Source organism: Leopardus geoffroyi, chromosome D4, assembly GCF_018350155.1.
Source record: "Leopardus geoffroyi isolate Oge1 chromosome D4, O.geoffroyi_Oge1_pat1.0, whole genome shotgun sequence".
In the NCBI taxonomy this organism is placed as follows: domain Eukaryota; kingdom Metazoa; phylum Chordata; class Mammalia; order Carnivora; family Felidae; genus Leopardus; species Leopardus geoffroyi.
Genome location: NC_059342.1, coordinates 87,836,539 through 87,845,365, shown reverse-complemented (window position 1 = coordinate 87,845,365; position 8,827 = coordinate 87,836,539). Strand labels below are relative to the sequence as shown.

The 8,827-nt window shown below is 61.9% G+C and overlaps 1 long non-coding RNA gene across 1 annotated transcript; it reads left to right on the top strand.

Moving 5' to 3' along the window:
- The first annotated feature begins 3,559 nt into the window (after positions 1-3,559).
- LOC123593098 lies at positions 3,560-7,822 on the top strand. The gene is made up of 2 exons (XR_006710120.1): positions 3,560-5,811; positions 6,441-7,822. It is a non-coding gene; the product is annotated as an uncharacterized LOC123593098 (long non-coding RNA).
- Positions 7,823-8,827: the final 1,005 nt, after the last annotated feature.

The following is an 8,827-nucleotide window of genomic DNA, read 5'->3' as shown; positions in this document are numbered from 1 at the left end:
ACAACTCGGACCCCACCTCTGCGTTCCCTAATGCAGGCCTGGCTTAGAAGGGTGAGTGTATCCCTGCCATGGGGCAAGGGGCCGCTTTCGGAAAGGGGGCTTTGGGACTGCTTCCCAAACCGTGCTGTGCCGAGGAACCCCCTGGGAATCCTGGGGAAAGGCATGTTCTGGGGGTTGGGGCTGAGATCCCACCCTTCGAACAGCTGCTAGGAAACGCGCCCCGAGTACCGGCGGGGCAGGGGCTCTGGGTGGTGCTGAAACTCGGGTCCTGCCGGCGAAAGGAAGAACCGGGTTGCAAAGCGGAGTACGTCCTGTGATTCCCTTCCCAGGTCCGAAGCTCAGCCCGAGCTCCACGTTCACTGCCAAGCCCGGAGACCGGAAGCTCACGCGCCCAGAGTACTTCTCTGGATGGGTGGTGAATTACAGATCATTTTAAAATTTTCTTTTTGGTTCATCTTAATTTCAAAATTATCCGCAATGAACATGTATAACTTTTTTTTTTTTTTCAACGTTTATTTATTTTTGGGACAGAGAGAGACAGAGCATGAACGGGGGAGGGGCAGAGAGAGAGGGAGACACAGAATCGGAAACAGGCTCCAGGCTCTGAGCCATCAGCCCAGAGCCCGACGCGGGGCTCGAACTCACGGACCGCGAGATCGTGACCTGGCTGAAGTCGGACGCTTAACCGACTGCGCCACCCAGGCGCCCCCATGTATAACTTCTGTAGATGGAGAAAAATGCTTCCCCCCCCCACCCAAAAAAAAAGAACAAATGTTCTCCTGCCTTCCCTACAACACAATCGGGGTAATATTCAGCGGGAATTCTGAGAAGACGAGGATCCGGAAGGATTCTGGCCTGGATCCACAGTCTGCATGGAGGGCTGTGGGCTGGACCAAGCAGGCCGTGAGGCTCAGGCGGCCCTCCTCAAGCGCTCAGCACGTGCCTGATACACCCGGTGTCCCCCTGCTCCCCCCCCCCACCCCTGCAACCCCTGGGAGGGGACCATCACCTGGTCTGGTGACAATGTTAACGCCCTTTTGCCGCCCAGGGAAGTAGCACTCCTGGGAGGTGAGTAACCTGCCCTGGGTCACCCAGCTCTCTCTGTGGGGGACATTTGGGGAGCAGGGAGTTGGGGGGCCAGCTGGGAGGAAACCTCTTCCTCCTCGAAGGCCCTTTTGGGCTACTCGTCAGGGCAGCCGCACCAGGGAATCCAGAAAGACAAGTGACGGAGAGCTCTGAAAATGAGCCGGAGTTTTAAGTCCCAGGAGAGGTACTGGGGAGCCAGTGAGTGTTCCCGAGTGAAGATGAAGTGATTCGGGTCGTGAACAGCTTGGTGCAGAGGGCTGCAGTGAGGAGAACCAGCCGCAGGCTCGGCGTGACGACAGGCCGGGCTGGGTAACGCGCAGTGTTTCCGACGACGTGAGAACACTCTTCACTTAATCCTTGCTACAGCCCGAGGCGGGCCTTGCCGGCATTCTCCCCGTTCTGCCGATGGGAGAACTGAGGCCCGGCGCCACGAGGCGGCACAGCCGGGGTGGCAACCCAAGCCTGTGTAACTTCAAAGTGGGTGCTCTTAGCACAGTGCTCCGCCACAGAGAGAACTGAGGGCGGGGAAAGGTGAATGAGCCCCAGGGGAGGAGTGGGGTGCCGGCAGGGAGTGGGGCAGGAGGGGGCCGATGCAGCCGTGCTTCCCTGGCAACACCAGTCCCTGGTGAGGACTTGGGGACCTGCAGGGCCCGGGAGGATGGGTCGTCCGGGTCACCCTGCAGGCCAGAGGCTGGAGCATCATTCCAGATTGGAAACGGAGAGGGGCGGGATGGCGGGGCAAAGTGGGGGGAGGGGGGAAGATGCGGCAGATGCGTGAGGCCTGCGGAGGGAGAGTGGCTGCAGGCTGGGGGAGATGAGAGGAGAGGAAGCCAGCTGTCCGGGAGCAGCCAGCAGGCGACAGCTTCCGGGACAGACTGTGAAGTGTGGGGACCCACTGTGGGCAGCACGGACGGGCGGGTAAAGAAGATTCACCCAGGCCCCCCGCCTCTCCAGGGTGTTCTGTGTCCCACACCCCAACTTTGGCTGCCGGGACAACCTGAGCCCTGTCCCTGTGGCTCCTGTCCCCCCGACCCCACCCAGGGGGCTCTGGCTGGAATCCGTGATGGGGCGGAAGGTGCCAGCCCAAACCGTGTTGGAGCCGCCTTCAGCCGTGGAGGCAGGGAGCACCTCCCCCTCAGCTACCCAAGGCGGGAACATCACTGGGGTCATCAAGAGGGGGAAACTGAGGCCTGGTGTCTTGTGCCCAAGCTGGAGGGTGACAGGATCCATCTGAGGGGCTCGGAGACTGTCCCTAGGGCAGCTTTGCTGGTCCAGGCCAGGGCGGGAGGGTCGAAGGGGGGCAGTGGTTTGTGACTCCCACTCCCCCCGGGAGCCAGCCCTCCCCTTTCTGCCTCTGCCCAGGGACAGCGAGCGTGGGGCCTGACCTCCTGGAGCGGTAGAGGCAGCTGGCCCTGGACAGGGACCAAGAGAGGGAGGGGAAGCAGCCAGCGGAGGGTGGGGGGGTGGGGGGGGGTGGGGGAGCCAGTGGAGGGACGAACCGGTGATGCTCCCTTGATCGAGCCTCCTGCTTCCTGGGAAGGACTGCAGACAGCCCACACCGCACAGGTCACACAGGCGCTATGCCCAGCAGACGAGGCCCAAACCGTGGCCCCGCCCACCGGGTCCCAGTCAGCCAGCGGCCAGGACCTGGGTACACACAGGCCTTTGCGGCTGAGACCTCTGGGCTGGGTCTCCATCTCTCTCTCTCTCTTTTTTTTTTTTTTTTTAACGTTTATTCATTTTTGAGACAGAGCATGAACAGGGGAGGGGCAGAGAGAGAGGGAGACACAGAATCGGAAGCAGGCTCCAGGCTCCGAGCCATCAGCCCAGAGCCCGACGCGGGGCTCGAACTCACGGACTGCGAGATCATGACCTGAGCCGAAGTCGGATGCCCAACCGACTGAGCCACCCAGGCGCCCCTCATTGAACTTGATGCAGTCGGTATCATCACATCCCCATTTCACAGATGAGGACACTGAGGCCCAGAGAGAATGACATGAGCTGGGGCCTCAAACTTGCAGGGTATGGGGTCTGCCTCCCCAGTAGACATCCAGTAAAGACCAGCGCCTGGAGAGGTGTCCTCCCACACAACTGGTGACAGGGGCTTTCGTCACCCCACTCGGGCAAGCTGGAAATGGGAGCTCAGCCTGGGTGGAGACTAGGGCAAGGTCACAGTCAGGCATCGTGGCTCCTTCCCATGCCCTCCTCCCGCCCCTGCAGGCCCCCATGGAGGGGAGAGCCAGGAGGCCCAAGGGAGGAAGCCCCTTTCTCGGGGCCAAGAGAGAAGAGAGAGGCTGGGCAATCTGAGGCTCTGGTCCTCCGAGCTGGTGCCACCTGGCCCAGACGGCCGTGGGAGGTGGCTCCGGCTGGCAGGTGTCCCAGGAGGGTGGCAGCAGCCAGAGACGGACCCAGCTTCACCTCATCACATCCACGCATGGTACTCTGGAGGCCGGATCTGGAAGTTCCGGGGCCCTGTTGCCCCAAGTAAGGTGCTCGGCAGGAGCCTCAGGGCTCGAGCCTCCCAGGCTGAGTGTCTCCCACCCAGGATGGGATCCCCTTGGCCATCGCACCAAAACTGGCTGGGAACTTCTACGCTCTCTCCTTCCCTATATCGGAGATGGGCGCCCACAGTAGCACATGAAGTCTCTGACAAGTCCCGCAGGACAGAACCCTACCCGACTTTGCTTCGTGCAGCCTTTCCCACAATGTATTTAGCCACCGATTTCCACTTTTCCCGTGAGATATGTATTAGCGTGTGGGGCAGGTTAAACACGGCCACAAATTCTTTGCACTCCCATCACGGAGAGGTGGGTGGGGCCTATTCTCCCCGCCCTTCTCTCTGGCTGGGCCCCGGAACTGTTTTCGCCAATAGAGGCCGGCCAAGGCCAAAGCGATGCTGGAAGCAGTGCCTTAACTGGCCCGGCAGCTTCACCTCCCGCCTCTCAGAGCCTTGAGCTTTGACATGAGAAATCCGTCTAGGCCGCCGGGAAGGGCATAGGAGACGGCAAGATGAGGCCACCTTGGGCCCCCGGCGCAGTGGAGCCTTCCGATGATTCCAGCCCCAGCTGCCCTCCGACTGCAGCCGCAGGAGACACCCCCAAGCAAGAACCTCCCCGCTGAGCCCCGCCAACCCCAGCATCACGAGACTAGGAAGCTACCGTTCCAAGCCAGCGTGTCCACAGGCGGTTCGCCACACAGCAGGGGACAACTGGAGGAGTGTCCTGTCGAGCCACTCCGCGGGGACAGGGGCGTCCTGTCCACCCTCACCACACGCCACCCCACAGCCAGACCTTCAGGCCGAACCGCATTCAGACGCTCTCCTCCTTCACCCTGTCCTGGCTCAGGGTGGGCCCTCCACCTGGAATGTCCTCGGCCTCCTTTGCCACTTGGAAAGACCCTTCTGGACTCAGCTCCTAAGAGGCCTCCGCTTTGTAGACCTTTCTAGTAACGGTCAAGGCGGTTGCGCTGTCCCAACGTTGGGATCTGCCTGGGCTCACGCTTGCCAGCGGTTATGAACTCAGATGGGCGCCTGCCTCTCTGGGCCCCAGCTTCTCACATGCAAACTGGGGGGATTAATGCTAACAGCTGCCATGAGGCCGTTGTGCAGAGAAAGCCAGGAACGGGGGTAATGCCCGTGGCCCGGGCTGTGAATGGTGGCCGAGACGAGCGATTATCTGCTCCATACCTCCGCTGGCTCAGGGCCTAGCGCTGGGGGCGGGTCATTGCACTCTGGTTCCCCTGAGGCCAGGCCCTCAACCCCCGGCAGAGTGGGTCCCCCGCAGCCCACGACTCACTGCCCCCACTGCACCCCAGCACACACAGCCTTTGTCAAGTCACTGGTGCCCAAGAGGGGTTTGGTGGAGAAGGAAAGATTCAGAGAATCCTCCGCTAGTCTAGTTGGAAGGATCTTCTTATTTTTACTGAGGCCCAGAGAGGTAGAGGGCCTTGGCCGAGGTCACACAGCTCACTCACTCTGGAACTGGATCCTAGGCCTCGGCTCCCTACCCTGCCCCTCGTCTGACACGGGGGCGGGGGGGTGGGGGCTCTGAGTCTCAGGGACACGTCCTCTCTGACTCCTCTGAAATCTCTCGCGCCCTCCCTGCACCCAGAGCCACCTGAGATGAAGTTACTCCACCGCCTGACGTCCGGCTCCTCCGTGGGCCCCACTCACCGTGGAGGGCACAGCCTGACCGGGGGTCCTCCCCGCCTGGCTCTTTTCTCCCTTCTTCCCTCTAGACGCAGTCAGCCAGCCAGCTCGGGGCACCTGTAGCGTGCCAGAGATACTAGCTGTCCCGCACCCGCAGAGGCTTTGGGGGAAACCCAAACCGGCATTAGGGGAAAGATGGCAGGACGTGTTCAAATGGCTCAGCCTGCAAGTGTAAACGTGACCAGCATGGAGGGCCAGCGCTCGGGCAGGTGCGGCTTAGCCCTCCCATGGTCCAATCGGGAGGCCTCAGGCTGGCGAGGTGTGTGGAGCCCGGGTCCCAGAAACTTGGCTCAAAGCCCAGCCTCTCCTCTTGGTAGAGCCAGGGGATCCTGGGTGTGTTATGTCTCCCAGCCTCACCTTCCCCACCTGTAAGATGGGAGCGCGAACACTTCTGCCAAGGACGAGCCCTGGCATGGAGAACCCTGGGCCCCACTGGGCGTCCAGACCAACTCCCTTCCTTCAACACCTGACCGCCACTCACCACCACATTTCCACCCTTCCTTCCGGTCAGTTCCTGGGTGAGTCTGGGTTCTAAATACACTTGAGGGGGCCTGGGGCTCTGAGGCTTTGCAGCGAAGAGTCTAGAAGCTTTGAAGAGGGCCACAGGGTTCTGGAGAATTCCTTCCTGCAGAGTGGCCAGTATGGGCAGGCCAGGCCTTGGGTTAGGGGCCCGCAGGCCTCAGACACACAGCTCAGTCCACGTAGGAGTGTTGGGGAGGGAGGATGAGTTTCTATGTTCGTTGCACAGAGAGGGGTGTGTGTGTGTGTGTGTGTGTATGTGTGTGTATACACGGGCACTTGCCCAGTATGGGGGGCTGGGAGTAGGGAGAGGGTGGCCCTGCAGCTGTCCCCAGCCCTGGGAGAGCTCTGCAGGCCACGCCTTTCCCTGCCACTGGAGCAACCCCAGGACCCTGATTTGGACGGATGGCTGCAGCCAGATTAGAGCTGCCAGCTTCAAACAGAGCAGCAGGCCCTGGCAATGGGGCTTAAAGGGGCCGCTGCAATTATAAACAGCCACCTTCTCCGGGACTCGCCCTTCCATCCTGGGGGGAATGTTCTGGCAGCCCCTTGGCTGGTGCCTGCAAGAGGGGTGTGCTCAAACAAATAAGCCAGACTTCGCATATGAAGTAACACACTTGGTTTTAAGTTGCAGGGAGCCCGAGTGTGTGTTGAGAGACCCTTCCCGCCGGTGACCCTGAGGACGCTGCCTGAGGTTTCCTCCATTATTAACGAACGTGCTTTCCTCTCCCCAGCTCTCTGGAGCTTATGCGTCAGGCTCAGAAATAGCTCGCGGGGAAGGGCTGGCATCCCATTCCCGGGTCTGGGCAACCGTGCCATCCGTCTGGCCCCTCCGGGTCTCAGTTTCCCCACAGTTGGAGGCGAGGGGCGGGCAAGGAGGAGAGGTAAAGGGAGCAGGTGACGCATCACAGGCCCAAGACCGGTTCTGGGTCAGACGCGAGTCCCGGAACTATCAAGGGCGGGAGCACCTCCAGTCCAGGCCCCGGCTCACAGAAAAGCATGCCCACGGAAGGAAATTTTGTTGAGCTTGTTAAATGGCCAGTGACCTCCCCCCGGGCCTCCCGCAGGTGCCTGCCAGGCGCTCCCCTCTCAGGGCCCTTCTTTTCCATCTGAATTGAAGGGATGGACGGGGTGACAGGGACCGGCAGAGGAGGGGGTGGGCAGGTGCTGTTGGAGCCCCAGTGCACACAGGGGAGGCTGGCGAGGTGGGCAGGGACTGACTTGCTCAGGGACTCACTGCTAGGAAGCGGCCCGGGTCGAGGGGGATTAGAACTCCGCTCTCATTCCACACCCTCAGCTCTTACCTTGGGCTCTGTGGGCCTGATTACCCCACCGATTGATTAACTGATTGGTTAGCTGATTGACCGCATCCCCGCCAGCCTCCCGGGAAGCCCCCTTCCTCCCCCATCCAGCCCGGCCACCACGGGGTCTCCGAAATCCCACCGCAGGTGCCCCCCAAACCTCAGCCGGGCAGGGGGCGTGGCGGGGGCGTGTCCAGGGCGTGGCTCCCGCCGTTCCCCGCCCCCGCCCGGCCCGAGCGGGCCTGTTAATCCGTCGCGGCTCCGCCAATCGGCGGCCGGTTGCCGGGGAAACGACCTCTCCCCTCGGAGCCTTCAAAGGGATCCCCCCCCCCCCATAAAGGCTCCAGCGGACCCCGAGGCCTCCTGCCCTGGGAGGGGCGGGCGGGGGCTGGGGTCCCGGAGTGGGGGAGACACCTACGCGCCCAGAGACAGTGAGAAGACAGAGACACAGAGAGAGACAGACCCGGGCAGCAGAGAGAAGGGAGGTGGAGAAAGGAGAGACGCCCCCACCCCCGCCCCAGAGGCCGAGAGGGCGAGACTGGGAGAGGCTGTCACAGCCACGCGCAGAGACGGGGAGGGAGAGAGAGAGATCGAGGGGGAGACGTGGGGGAGGTGGAGCCCCCCCCCCCCAAAGAAAAGACCAGAGCCAGCAAGGGGGAGAGCGCCGGGAGGGGGCGAACTTGTGAAAATAAATATTTATAAATTGAGAGTTTCTAAATTCTTGTTGCATTTCTGTAGTAAATTATTCATTTGTGTACCTCCCTCCCTCCTCCTATCAGCTTGGGGAGCTGCCAAAGGGGGGGGGGTCCTTTCTGAGTTCTTCCTCCCCTCCCCCTCCCCGTCCTCTCCTTCCTAACCTTTTCTGCCCCCCTCCTCCCTCTTCGCCCCACTCCTACCCCCCCTTTCCCCGTCCCGCCTCCCTCTCCTACCCCCTCCTACCCTCTCGTGTCCTCCCCCACCCATTCCCCTCCTCCTACTCCTCCTCCCCTGGCCCCCTCTCCTCCCCGCCTTTCCTCCCCCTGCTTCCCGTCTCCCCCCTCCCTTTCCTGCTCCGGCAGGAGCCGAGCACCGGAGGCAGGCGAGGAGGGGCCGCCGCCCGGAGGTGACCGGCTGCCATGCTCTGGCGTTTCGTCCCTGCCTTAAATAAGAATAATCGTCGAAGTCAGCGGGGCCGGGATTAAAAAAACACTCGTCACTGGCAGTCTGGCACCCCCAACCGGGACCACGGAAATCTTCCTCCAGAGGACCGGGGACACTGGAGTTGGGGGCGGTGCGGTGGGAGCTGAGCCCAGAGCGCCTGCTGTCCCAGGAGGGCCCGGGCTGGAGCCAAAGGCCACCCTGCTGCCCCCCCCCCCCACTCCGCCCCCGCCCCGACACACACCTTGACCAACCCATCAGCTGGCCGAGCCTCGCTTTCCCCCCTCTGTACAATGGTGCCAGGGACTGCCTTCCTTTCCTGCTCTCTGGGGCTGAAACCACTCTCAGATCTGTCCCGGAGTCTGGAGGCTTTCCAGACCCTTCTGAGGAATCCCCACAGCTTGGGAGACACGAAGGTTGCATGGGGCACAGGTCACGAAGGTGTGATGCCAGTTCCTAAAACTCAGGCAAGGGGTGGGGAAAAGCAATCAGGGCTGCCCGTCACAGTGTGGCCCAGTCCCTGTCCAGTATGTGGCCTTGAGCAGAGTGCCTCGATTTCCTCATCTGTACACCGGGC